The sequence below is a fragment of the Myotis daubentonii genome, chromosome 6, assembly GCF_963259705.1.
Source record: "Myotis daubentonii chromosome 6, mMyoDau2.1, whole genome shotgun sequence".
NCBI classification, from domain to species: Eukaryota; Metazoa; Chordata; class Mammalia; order Chiroptera; family Vespertilionidae; genus Myotis; species Myotis daubentonii.
In genome coordinates this window covers 58,489,835-58,504,125 of record NC_081845.1, presented here as the reverse complement: position 1 = coordinate 58,504,125, position 14,291 = coordinate 58,489,835, and the positions used below count along the sequence as shown (strand labels likewise).

Genomic DNA, 14,291 nt, shown 5'->3' with positions numbered 1-14,291 from the left:
TTAAGATCCATATGTTCAAACAACCCATTTACAAATTGCTATATGAGACCAGCAGTAATTCCCTACTCCCTCTGCCATTTAAATAAAACAAATTTAGTATTCATCATATTTCTTCCTCCTAGAATCCATTGCATCAGTTGTAAAAGCATGCCTTTCCCCTCCTACCATCAGATACTTGTCTTGCTTTGGGGGTAGGTGGCAACCAAAGGTTACAATTGTATTTTAATAGTAAACTCTTAAAGATTTTCAGAGTCAAACAAATGAGTCTCTAATTGTAGAAAATTAACTTCCAATATCAGCTACTTTGGTTGCTATGTGAGATGCCTCACCCATTGCTTCTCAAAACAGACCACCCAAGTAACTAACTGCATATGCTAAATGTCCATACATTTTGATAAAGCCACCCAGAGAGCCACTCCTGACCTGACTAGCTGTGCTGCTGACTACTGTAAAAGCCATTCTTGTGCTGCTGGATGAACCAAAGATGTTCAGCAAGCATGGAGCTGAACACGGGGTAGGGGGAGTGGGGAGAGCATCATAATTTTCAATCTGTTTCTTCATTCTCAAACCTCACAATGTTGGACCTTTCTGCAGAACTTTAGTGTGGTTTTATTCAACGAGGAAAAGTCTGGTACAATAAAAGCTTCCTCTTAGCACAGATAAGTCTAACAGACTAATAGTTCTTTGGGTAAGTAGGATTAATTATCAGGAAGCTGTTGATAGTTCATTGCCGACTTATAAAAACCTAGTAAGAATGAGGTCAACTAAAATAATGGGTCCATTTATAAGTTCGGGTCATGTAATACCTTATTAAAGATCACATTATTTCAGCAAAGAAAATATTGCAGAGAGCTCTCCTCTAAAAAGAAAATAGCTTTTTTTGTGTGCTGGAGAGCTTCCAAACCACACCATTGCAAAACCTAAACACTTCAAACCATTGAAAGTTAATGTTTAACTGTCTGGTTCCAGTTATCTGAAAAATCCTTTCACCCTTGGTAATTGATTTTTGTTGAAATCCTGGTGTCATTTGGCTTTTAATCCCAATTATGTTCCTTATGCTGGGTGAACATACTTTCATTGCCCACGGGTTATATTTTTATATCCTACATAATGCAGAGTATATTCTACTTTGCTTTGTGTGATTAGGAGAAGTAATAATCAGCATTTTACTAGAGTTAGGGAAAACAGTAAAGTGTAGGGCTGGCCCAAGGCATGATTGTGAAATGCCTGAAATTTTTAAAGCCCTTGTCTCCTAATTTGTTATTTAACTCTTTTTGTGTCCTAATCTCTGTGAAATGTTGTTCAGCCAAGAGCTGTGTTGTGGCCCCTCTAAGCATCAGTTTCCTCCTCTATTGGAGGATAAACTGAGACCATGCAAAATATCAGGTACAACATATGGCCTAATACATAGTGGATGTTCAGAATTGTTAGGTAATCATTCTCATCTTCATCAACCTCTCCTAAGCCTCAGGACTAAGGTATACTTAATACGTATTTACGATAAGATTGCTTGTAAGAATGTTTGCTTTTAATAATTTCTTGGGAAAAACAAACAAAAAAACAAACAAAATAATAATAATTTATTGAAAACTGGATAGCTTTCCAAACTCAAAGAAATGTGTCTCTACCTCTGACATTTTAGTTTCCACGGAGGTAGAGGAGAGATGTGGTGGTAGGTTGGGGAGGCTTTACTGCCCTGCAGTGATGTGACAGCTGCCTGATTATTAGAGTGACCTTACTGAGAAAAAAGCGGATCGTGTGAGTCTGACACGGAGCCAAGCAACATGTGGGACCCTGTCTCTCACACCACAGCCAGAGAGCCTATGTCCCAGTTCGGTTCCAAAACTACTCCCCTGCAAGCCCACCTCTCTGCTGCCATCAACCATTCACTGAAGGGTATGGTTAGTTACTGCATTTTTGAATGCTGAGGGGCTGAGGCAATTATAGGATCTGCGAGATCTGAAGCTTGCAATTATAGGGGCCATCTTTAATAGAAAGAATGCAAAATAATAGATATAAGTGAATATTTAATTAGAATAAGTTAAGAAATCACCACTAAGAATATATTTAATAAACTGACAAATACCACTATACTATCCATGTTTTTAATTGCCTTCCTGACATACCTTGTACTGTTTTTTTCTCCTACTGGTTTTTTTTTTTTTTGGTTGCATATTCTGATTGTTTCCTCCTGTATTTCCTAATACAAGAGAATTTCTTTTTTAAAAAAATATATATTTTATTGATTTTTTACAGAGAAGAAGAGAGAGGGATAGAGAATTAGAAACATTGATGAGAGAGAAACATCGATCAGCTGCCTCCTGCACACTTCCTACTGGGTATGTGCCCGCAACTAAGGTACATGCCCTTGACCGGAATCGAACCTGGGACCCTTCAGTCCTCAGGCCGACGCTCTATCCATTGAGCCAAACCGATTAGGGCATAAAATATATTTTTATTCATTTCAGAGAAGAAGGAGAGGGAGAGAGAGATGGAAACATCAATGATAAGAGAGTATCATTGATCAGCTACCTCCTGCACACCCCGTACTGGGGATCGAGCCTGCAACCCATGCGTGTGCCCTTGACCGGAATCGAACCCGGGACCCTTCAGTCTGCAGGTTGATGCTGAGCCATACCAGCTAGGGCTAAAATGTTTTTTAAATCTTACAAAAGCCTATGCCTAAGTAAATGAGAGTCCCTGAAGATTTAAACTTCTGAGCTTCACAGAAAATCCAGCTCTGCCCAGAAAGAAATCGGAGGATAAAGGGGAGAGGATCTACCCTTCCACGTTTATGGAGAGAGCTCTTTTATGCAGAAGTACCAGAAGTACTTGGTAACGTGTAAAGGGGAGGATGGGGCTAAGGGGGAGAGATCAACCAAGGGACTTGTATGCATGCATATAAGCATAACCAATGGATACAGACACCAGGGTTGAGGGCATGAGTGGGGAAATGGGGGGACAATAGAGGGATAAGGACACATTTGTAATACCTTAATCAATACAGGAAAATAAAATGAAATGAGAGCTGAGGAAGTGAAAAAAAAAGAGTTCTACATATGTAATGAAATAATATCAGTATTACTATTAAAGTCCATTGTGCCCAAGTGTGAGGCAATATCAGAGGCAGAAAAGGCAAAATCTGGTTCCTTGGGGAATGGAGAAGGAATTTGAGTTGGCCTCTTCCTGAGCCTGGTTCTCTCCTCCCCTTTCTTCAGCTCTGCTCAAGGTGATCTGAAGAAGCAAATTAGAGCTTGGGCAAATTAGTTTGCCTCTCTAAGCCTCAGTTTCTCATGTATAAAATGGCAGCGATAATACTTTCTTACAGAATTGTGGAAAAGATTAAATGGACAGTATACTACTTGGCTCCTCATAGATAATTAAGATATTATAGCTATAAATCTTATTGTCCATATTTTAAGTGATAGCTATAAGGGAAGAATCAGAAGGGAGTGTTGGATAGCTATGAGTCCAGGGATTCCAGAGAGAGAAAACAGCCTGGAAGGTCAAACTCTATAAATGCTAAAATGGATGCTTTCAGTTCCAGCTTTTCCACTTTGCCTCCGGGCCTAGTAGCAACATAGTGAAAGTGACCATGGCAACATCACAGCCACAGTATTCTATAAACAGAATTTATCAATAACCATGAGGCTTTTAGGAGGCAACAGTAATTCATATCTGACCCAGATCTTCCTCCTGATGTAGGCTCTAACTCTAAAATTGCATGAGATTTGGGAAGCGTTTTAGACTCAGAGAGTTTGATATTTGAATAAGATCACCAAACTGCCCCTGATAATGGTTGCAAAGAACTGACTCTGAGCACCCAGCAGGTAATAGGGGATCTGTGAAGGTTTTTTTCGATTCAGCTAAAGTAGTGTATCCTCAGGAGTCCTGGACACTGCTGCTTGGGCATGGCTCCAGCTCTGAGTAGCCTGAGAGGTTAGGCAAGTGAGGCAGCAGCACACTGCCATTAGTGATGGGCTCTGAAGTCAGACTATTCGAGGCCCGAAATTCCAGCTCTAGCACTTACCACCTTTACAACCTGAGAAAACTACTTAAATTATCTATGTCTCAGTTTCCTCTTTCTAAAGTGAGGATAATAAAGTACCTCATAGGGTTATAGTGAGTGCTAAAATAAGGATTAAATGAGATATTTCTAAAGCACTTAGAACAGCGCCTGACAAGTACTCATTTCAAGTGCTGAATAACAGCTAGCTCTAATGATAAATGGGAAATCTGGTGATGTGCAGCAGGAATTTGGTTTTGTGGATCTGGCACTCAAGAAATACATAGTAATTTAAGATAGATTTTACAGAAAGGCAGCAAAGCAAGTAGAAACCGAGGCAATAGGAGAAATGGCAACAGCAATAGCACCTGTTAATCTAAAAGTGCGTCCTAAAAGAGGACTACCTGCAGTTACAGAAATCAAGATTCCAAAACCAAGAGGCATTTCCAAAATGATAAAACAGACCTGCCCTTCATAGAGTGACATATAACTAAAGAAAACAAAACTATCCTGGCTGGTTTGACTCAGTGGTTAGAGCATCAGCCTGTGGACTAAAGGGTCTCGGGTTTGATTCTGGTCAAGGGCACATACCCTGGTTGCAGGCTTGATCCCCAGGCCCAGTCAGGGCATGTATAGGAGGCAACCAATCAATGTTTCTCTTTCACATCGATATTTCTCTCCCTGTCTTATCCCTTCCCTTCCACTCTCTCTAAACATCAATGGAAAAAATATCCTTGGCTGAGGATTAACAACAACAACAAAAATACAAAAGTAAAAAAGGGGCAAGAGGAAAACAACCTATAAAACAGCTTTAAAAAGGATGAAGAGGGCCAGAAGGAAAAAAATAAGCCAAGAGTCAGACAAAAAGGAGGGGAAGAAAGAAATTGAATCAAAAAGGAAAAATTTATTTAAAACAGAGGTTACATCAACCTCTGATTCTGAAGAAGGAGATGATCAAGGTGAAGAGAAAAGGTGGAAGAAACTTTCAGACTGCTCAGAGAAGAAATATGCCCAAAGGCCAACATGAGAAAGAAACAGCAGATAGAAAACACAAGCAAGAGGAGAAAATGGAAACTGGGCAGTGGAATAAAGATGAAGAAGCCAGAAGTTAAGAAAATGGAGAAGTGTGAAATATCAATGGGTTCTTGACTTCAAAAGAGACATGCTGAAATAAAAAAATCACTCAAAATTGATAATCTTGATATGAACAGACGTACTGAGGCCTTGGATGAACTTGCTTCACTTCAGGTCACAATGCAACAAGTTTCAGAAACACACAGATAATTACCACACTGAAAAAAAAAATACAGAGATCCAAAGTGAGTTAGATTATCATGGAAAACTCTGCAATGTTGTTTAGCAAGTTTAAAAACATGTTTCTGGTTGGTGTAGGAGATTCTATAATCACACAAGTGCTGAATAAATCTCTTGTGGAACAAAGACAGCATGAGGGAGCAAATAAAACCAAAGATCAAGGGAAGAAAGGGCCAAACAAAAAGCTAGGAAAGGAACAAGCAGGTTCAAAGACTCTAAATGGAGGATCTGAGGTTCAAGACAGTAATCAACCACAACATAAGAAAGCAAAGACAACGCCAGCAGCCAGAAAAAGTCATCCAGTGAAGAGAGAGAGACTGAAATATCTCTGAAGGATTCTAGGTTGACATATATGGAATATAAAGAACATTTGAGAAGTTTTTAATGGATTTTATTTGCAATATTTAGGTAGCTGAAAGTTTTAAATTTTTATAAGCATAGGTTTTGATATTTAAAACTTGATTTGAGGGAGAAAATATCTTTATCTTTGTTTAAAAGTAATTAAACATTGCTTAATTGTAAAGAATAGATTTTAGATTTTCTAGTGTACTTTGTGATATACTTTTTGCATAGGCACAGGTGGAAGGGGATAAGGTGCAAATACACATCTTAACAAGCCACTGCGCCACCTCACTCTCAGTTGTATTTGCTTTGGATTCCTGACCACAAAAGCTTATCAAAGGCCTTGAACTTGCCAAAGTGGATATGGCCCATGACTAGAAGGGGAAGGCACTGCCTCCTTGCCTTATAAATATGTTTGCACTTGAGGTCAAGAATAGTTTAAACTTTTTTCTAATATATAAACATTATATAATCACTTGGTGATCATTATAGATGACAATGTGCTAAGCATTATATTGGGAATAATAGAAGACATATTAGAAATAATATAAAGTTTCTATAATATATATATATATATATATATATGTGTGTGTGTGTGTGTGTGTGTGTGTATATATATATATATATATATATATATATATATATATAAACCCTAATATGCAAATAGACCGAATGGCAGAACAACTGGATAACTGATCACTATGACATGCACTAACCACCAGGGGGTACGCACGGAACATGGTGGGTGTCAGCAGCAGGTGGCAGAGCGCAGAACATGGTGGGCATCGGCCACAGCAGGATGGTGGAGCAGGTGAGCGGGGGTGCCAGATCAAGGTGGGGCACCAATCGCTGTCATCAGGGTGAGCCTCTGATGGTTACCAAAAATTCTTTGCTCCCATGCGCCGTGGTCCTACCCGGCGCTTGCATCTGCTGCCGGCGCCCGGCACCTGCCCTGATCACTTGGCACCATCAGCAGGTGTGAATGGTGGCTGCCGGCCCCGATTGCCCCTGAGGGCTTCTCCACCTCCCGCTGCTCCTGAGGGCCAATCGGGGCAGATGCCACTTGCATCTGCTGCTGGCGCCAGCCCCAGTGGCTTCATGCCATCAATGGATGCGAGCAGGACTGGCACCATCATCGTGTGGGAGCAGCGGCGGTGGGAGCAGGGCTGCTGGCAGGGAGGGGACCAGAGGCTGTGGCAGGAGGAGCCATGAAGGGGCATGGAGGATGGGCCAAAACCTGCCCTTGTGCCCACTACAGACTCATGCCCCACAGTTCCTTTCAAGGTGCATGAATTCATGCATTGGACCCCTAGTATTAAATAATAGCTAGAATTCCAGTGCCTGGTATGTGACAAGCACTGATCTAAATGATCTATATATCAACTGATTTCAAAATTTTGATGAGAAAAGAAACACTAGTGTGATACTAGTATTATCGCCCCTGTTTTATAGAAGAGGTTCAAAGATAAGGAAAAGTCACATGACTAGGAAGTGTGAAGTGAGGCCTATTTTCTGAACCACTACGACATACATTTTTTTCAGCATCTGCAAGAAAACATCTCTAACATATTTATTTGGAGAAGAAGCATACATATAAGCATTATTTCATAGTGATGTAACAAAAATCAATTTTTGACTTTAAGAAAACCTCATAATATTGCAATTCTTATTCATATTCATATTTACTGAGTACCAACTATGTACTAAGCATTGTTATAGAAACTGAACTTTCAAAAATGAACAAAATGGACAAAAAACCCGGACCTCATGTCCAAGTGAGCTGGCTCCATCTTTCAATTTCATACAATATTCAACATTACCACCATCATCCCATAGCTGAGATGAAGCCAATGCTTCTCTGTGTATAAAAGAACAACACTGAATCATTAGCAAGAGAATTACATTGTATGACAGAAACTTCCACTACCCACTCTTGAAAGCATCCTTTTGGAGAAAACTCTGCTATACTGGACCATGGGTGAAAAATTACATAGGGGGAACAAAAGAAAAATTATATATGGGAAATTTTTCCTTGCAGTTTACTGATCTTTTGAGCATCTAAGCCAATAATCCAGGTTCAGAGAGGCACTACTCATGAAACTGAGCAACTCATTTGAAACTTTTCAATCTGTTTCCTAAGGATTGGATGACCTGACATCTAAGATCATTTTAAGTCTGTCTTAAAGGTAATAAATATTAGGAGTTAGGAGGAAGCCATAGAGTTCTTCATGTTTCATTTCCTACCTACTCACAGGCAGAAATTTCACAACATCAAGTGCTAATCAGAATAGGATATCCTGACCCAGACCTCAACAGCAGTGCAAATGGAGCCCCAAGGCTCTGTGACCTTCTCCCTTTCACACCTTGTGATACCCCATTCCCATCAGAATTTATCACTGAAATTTATTTGACCTTTATTCCAAAATAAAACTCATCCTTCAGTCCCAGACATTATTGCCAAATAAAATACAGGATGCTCAGTGGACTTTAACTAGACTTCTGTATTTTTATGTGCTAAGTCTGACAACATAGCTCAGGTCTCTCAGCCCCTTAGGAGAGAAGTCCACCGCATCCAGGAAGACCTCACGATCACCCAGCCTATTGTAATCTCTCTTCTCTCAATACTCTCTGTTTTACTCCTGTGTTCATTTTCTCCAAATCTGACACATGTTACATTTTATTTGATTGCATGTTGTTGTTGTATTTTCTGTTCTCCCCCCCTCCCAACAGGATGAAAGTACCACAGGACTAGATACTTAGCTATTTTGTTTATGCTATCCAGTGACTATAGTAATGCTTGGCACAGAAAATATTTGTGAATGAATTTGTGAATTCTCTATTCATTGCATATCAAAAGTGATATTGCCATTATGATAAAGATCATAGGTAAATTGGATGATCATATAAAAATAGCTGATATGTATTGAGCATATAATATGGACCAGGCAGAATGATAAATAGCTTATAGGAATTAACTTAATGCTCACAAAAATCCAATGATGTAGAACTGTTACCCCATTTTACAGCTGAACTAACTGATACTGAGACAAAACTAACTTGCCCAAGGTCACAGAGGATAACATTGAGATTTAAACCCAGAAGCCTAATTCTAGAGTCTTAGTTCTTTAACTGGGTCTTTTCTAATGGATACTTGTACCTGCTGAGAAATAGAACCTGGATATGGACAGAGACATTCTTATGTAATAGATATAACTTGTCATGTTAATAGAACATTTGGTTGGAGAGAAAGATGAAGGAGTGAGGTCATGGCTCGGTTATCCGTTTTTCTTCACTTTGAAGCTCAGTCTTGATTGCAGTAGGCACCAATCTGTCCAAAATACCATATACACATGTAGGATGTTTCTTAAGACTTTTGAAGGGATTTGTATGTAAGGACTGAAGCCACACAGATTCTAGCATAAAAGTGATATCCATTTTACTAACAATTAATTTGAATACAAATAAATACCATTTGAGTAGATCTGATTTAAATTTCTAGTTCCTTCTCACTTAAGGAACAGGCTATACTGTTTATCACTCACAGGAAAGAATCCCCTCCATCTTACCCATTTTGAAAGTCCTTTTCTTCCCCTTTCTGTGTTGGCTGCTCACACTGCTCTGTGCTGGGTTCCTTTTCTTATATCATGTACTTACTATCATTTTCATATTACTGTCTCAGCTAAAAGATTCCAAGTTTATGTTAAGGACTCCTTATATTTGGTTGGCAGACTAGTGCATTATCCCGGTACCAGGACCCAGTAACGACACATGGAAAACAGTAACCAAGGGATGTTACTGGTTAACTATTACTTGCTCTTTTATAGACAGTGCTTTGAGGAGTCTTTTTCCAAGCATCTAAACCAATGATCAGCAATCTGTTGCCAGTGGGCAAAATCCAGTCGACAGCCTGTTTTTGTGCGGCCCCAGTAGCCGGAATGATTTTTACAGAAAAACATTTGCAATCAATTGGATGAGAGAGAACACTAATGTTGAGCTTCAATTAAGTAACAAAAAAATAATTCTTTTAATTAGTAGACTTGTATTTAAATAGTGTACTCAATTATTAATATTTTTTAAATTTCATCAAAATTGTGGAAATTTATTTGCTTGAGTACCTACTTATTGGCTTAATATTCAAAATTTATAAGGAACTTAGAAAACTCAACATCAAAAAACAAACAATTCAATTAAGAAATGAGCAAAGGACCTGAATAGACACTTCTCCAAAGAGGACATGCAGATGACCAATAGACATATGAAATGATGCTTATGGTCACTAATCATCAAAGAAATGCAATTTAAAAACAAAACTGTCAGTATGGATATCATCAATAAATCCACAAACAAGTGTTGGTGAGGATGCAGAGAAAAGGAACCCTGATGCACTGTCGGTGGGAATGCAGACTGTGGAAACGAGTATGGAGTTACCTAAAAAAAATTTTTAAAAAAATTAAAAATGGATGCCCTGGCTGGTCTTGCTCAGTGGGTAGAGTGTGGGCCTGCAGACTGAAGGGTCCCGGGTTTGATTCTGGCCAAGGGCACGTGCCCAGGTTGCGGGTTCAATCCCCAGTAGGGGATGTGCAGGAGGTGGCCGATCAATGATTCTCTCTCATCATTGATGTTTCTCCCTTTCCCTTCCTCTCTGAAATCAATAAAAATATATACTAATAAATAAATAAATAAATAAAAATGGAACTGCCTTATAACCCAGAAATTCCACTTCTGGGACTATATCCAAAGAAACCAGAAACACTAATTCAAAAGAATTATTTCACACCTAAATTCATGCAGCGTTATTTACAGTAACTAAAATTTAGAAGCATTCCAAGTGCCCGTTAGTAGATGAGAGGCTAAAAAAGCTTTGGTACATTTACGCAATAGAATATTACTCAGCCATTTAAAAAGAAGGAAATCTTACCTTTTGTAATAGCATGGATGAATCTAGAGAGTATTATGCTAAGTGAAATAAGCCAGTCAGAGAAAGACAGATATCATATGATTTCACTTATATGTGGATTCTAATGAGCAAAATAAACTAACAAAGTGGAGACAGACTCATGGATATAGAGAACAGACTGACAGCTGTCAGAAGGGAGAGGGTTGGAGGCTGGGTGAGAAGGGTGAAGGGATTAAGCAAAGAAACAAAAATAAAGACCCATGGACACAGAAAACAGTATGATGATTGCTAGAGGTAAAAGAAGGTAAAAGGGGGATAAATGGTGATCTAAGGAGACTTGGCTTGGGGTGGTGAAGACACAATGCAGTATAGAGATAATATATTGTAGAATTGTATAACTGAAACCTGTATAACTTTATTAACCAATATCACCCCAATAAATTCAATAAATGAAAACTTAAAGGAAAAAAACAATATCTACTTATACTCAATTTGGCTTCTTGGCACATAGTGATCAATTTGTATTTTTAAAAATGGAGCAATTATTGTTTCACTTATTTTAACTTTATATAGTAGTGGCCCGGTGCATAAATTTGTGCACATTGAAAGGAAATTAATTAGAAGAAATATTTTAATATCGCTACTCTCCCTTTCTCTATAATAGAAGTGTCAACCAAATTCACAATTGACAATGACAGATGGAAACACACACACATATATATAAACTTGCTTAATTATACCTGCTTTCTGATTTAGCAAAACTTTTTCCAGACCAGTGAAGCACCCCAACTTCTCTTTCAGATATTTGTCAGCAACACAGCAGTAAATATCAACACAAAGCAGATTATTATTATAGATCATGCAGGGAAAACAAAGGGTAAAATATTTAAGTGCAGCAGTGTTTGACTATATTCTGCGCAGTGAGAAAACCTGAAGTCATTTTCAAGGTCCACCATTTCTTATTTCTTTTCAGTCGGGTCAAGTTTCTAAGCTTTCTAAATCTCTGTTTTTCAGCTAATGAAAAGAAAATAGGATTCTACCAAGTGTCCTATCTACCTACTCCAGGACTTCTGTGAGGATCAAATGAGATGAGGCATGGGAAAACACTTCTTAAACATTTGATTAAACTGTAAAATGTTTGCACCTGGCTATAAAGCAAGTCATGTTCCTGGGCTGAAGAAACTGCAAGGAGGCTAGTCGCTAGGGAGAGAAAGCCAGGCGTTGCTATGTGGCGTCATTACCCGGCACCCACAGTGACCTTTTCCGGGCTGGGCTGGGCTGTGGGCTGCATTTTGCGCCATGGGGTCTCAGCAGCATTAGCTGCAGTTTGGTGGGCTGTTGCTCCAGGGTGGTGGTGGGGCCAGTGTCCCACTTGGGGGAAGCCAAGTGTTGAGTTGTGGGCGCCAGGTCCATGGTGCTGTTTCTCTGTAAATGGTCAGTGCGGATCACAGCAGCTCCTGCATTGAGCGTCTTCCCCCTGGTGGTCAGTGTGCATCATAGCAACCGTTTGGACAGTCGGACACTTAGCATATTAACCTTTTATATAGATAGACTAGAGGCCTTGTGCACAAAAATTTGTGCACTGGAGTGGGGGGTCCCTCAGCCCAGCCTGCCCCCTATCACATACTGGGAGCCCTTAGGGGATGTCCTACTCCCTGTTCCCCTTGGGGAGTGGGCCAGAGCCACAGTCTGGCCTCCCTTTGTGGGAGTTGACTGGGCTGATCAGGGGAAGGCACCAGCCCCATCACCCTGCTGTTGCAGCCACTGCCAGTTATCGCAGCCACCAAGGTGTTTTCATCAACACGGACTCCAGTCCCTTCACCATGAAAAAATTACAACTTTCTTTAGGCATTTTCAAGATGTGTCTTTCAGACTCTGGGGGATAGGGGAGGCTAGGGGACTGCCAAGGGCGGGGGGGGGGGGGGGGGGGAAAGGACACATATGTAACACCCTTTGTAATACTTTAAGCAATAAAAAAAAAAAGAAGAAAAAAAAGAGATGTGTCTTTCATAGGATATGACATTTCTTTCTTTCTTTTTTTATCCTCACTTGAGGATATGTTCCCATTGATTTTTAGAGAATGTGGAAGAGAAAGGGAAAGACAGAGAGAAACATCACAGTGAGAGGAACACTTTGAGCCCTGCATGAGCCCTGACCTGGGCCCGGGCCAGGGAGGAGCCTGCAACCTAGGCACATGCCGTTAGTCAGACTTGAACCCAGACCCTGTGGTGGGCAGGGCAAGGCATTTTCCACTGAGCAAAACCAGCTAGGACAGGATATGATATTTCTTAGCTCTCTAGCAGCGGACCTTCCTTTTTTTCTCCAGGAGTGTGGTAAAAACCCCTAGATCACCTTATTGGATTTTTATTACCCAAGCTGCTAAGAATATTACCAGTGGCATACAGGGAGCTTAGCCAATGAGCAGTTAGAAAAGGTGTTTCCTTTGTAGTTCACACAAATTGCTAGCTCAGCCCGTGACCAGGCCTAATGCCTCTGGCCAAGTCATTAGACCTGGGCAGGGGACCCCCAGCTCCCACAATCATAGGCTCCGCCCCTGCTCCCCACCATCGCCAACTCCCTCCCTGCTTCCCGCCATTGCCGGCTCCGCCACTGCCCAGGCCTAATGCCTCTTAGGCCTGGGCAGGGGACCCCCACCTCTCTGCAATCTCCCGCTCCACCCCTGCCCAGGCCAAACACCTGTGGCTGAGTCATTAGGCCTGGGCAGGGGACCTCTAGCTCCCCGTCATTGCCAGCTCTGCCCCTGCTCCCCGCCATCGCCGGCTCCTTCCCTGCTCCCTGCCATTGCCGGCTCTCTCCCTGCTCCCTGCCATCGCCAGCTCCACCCCTGCCCAGGCCTAATGCCTCTGACCGAGGCATTAAGCGTGGGCAGGGTACCCCCAGATCCCCGCCATCGCCGGCTCCGCCCTTGCTCCCCGTGATCACCAGCTCTGCCCCTGCCCAGGCCTAACACCTCTGGTCAAGGCGTTAGGCCTGGGCAGGGGACCCTTAGCCTCCCGCGATTGCCGGCTCCACCCCTGCTCCCTGTGATCACCGGCTCTGCCCCTGCCCAGGCCTAACTCCTGTGGCTATGGCATTAGGCCTGGGCAGGGGACCCCTAGCCCCTGCAATCGCCGGCTCTGCCCCTGCTCCCCGCCATCACTGGCTCCCTCCCTGCTCCCTGCCATCGCTGGCTCTGCCCCTGCCCAGGCCTAACACCTCTGAGTGAGGCGTTAGGCCTGAGCACGGGACCCCAGCTCCCCACCATCGCCGGATCCACCCCTGCTCCCCACAATCGCTGGCTCTACCCCTGCCCGGCCTAACGCCTTTTACCGAGGCGTTAGGTCTGGGAAGGGGACCCCCAGCTCCCTGTGATCACCAACTTTGCCCCTGCTCTTTGCGATCGCTGGCTCCGCCCCTGCCCAGGCATAACGCCTGTGGCGGAGGCATTAGGCCTGGGCAGGGGACCCCCAGCTCTCTGCGATCGCGAGATCCGCTCTTGCTCCCCGCCATCGCCGGCTCCCCCCCTGCTCCCCACCATCGCCGGCTCCGCCCCTGCCCAGGCCTAACGCTTCTGACCGAGGCATTAGGTCTGAGCAGGGGCCCCCAGCTCATGATCACCAACTCTGTCCCTGCTCCCCACCATTGCCGGCTCCGCCCCTTCCCTGGCCTAACTCCTCAAGGTATTAGGCCTGGACAGGGGACCTCTCAGCTCTGATTGCAGGCTCCGATTGC

General features: G+C 42.3%; 1 pseudogene; it reads left to right on the top strand.

Annotated features, from left to right (window-relative positions):
- The first annotated feature begins 3,645 nt into the window (after nucleotides 1–3,645).
- On the top strand, nucleotides 3,646–5,705 carry LOC132237584 (PC4 and SFRS1-interacting protein-like; annotated as a pseudogene).
- Nucleotides 5,706–14,291: the final 8,586 nt, after the last annotated feature.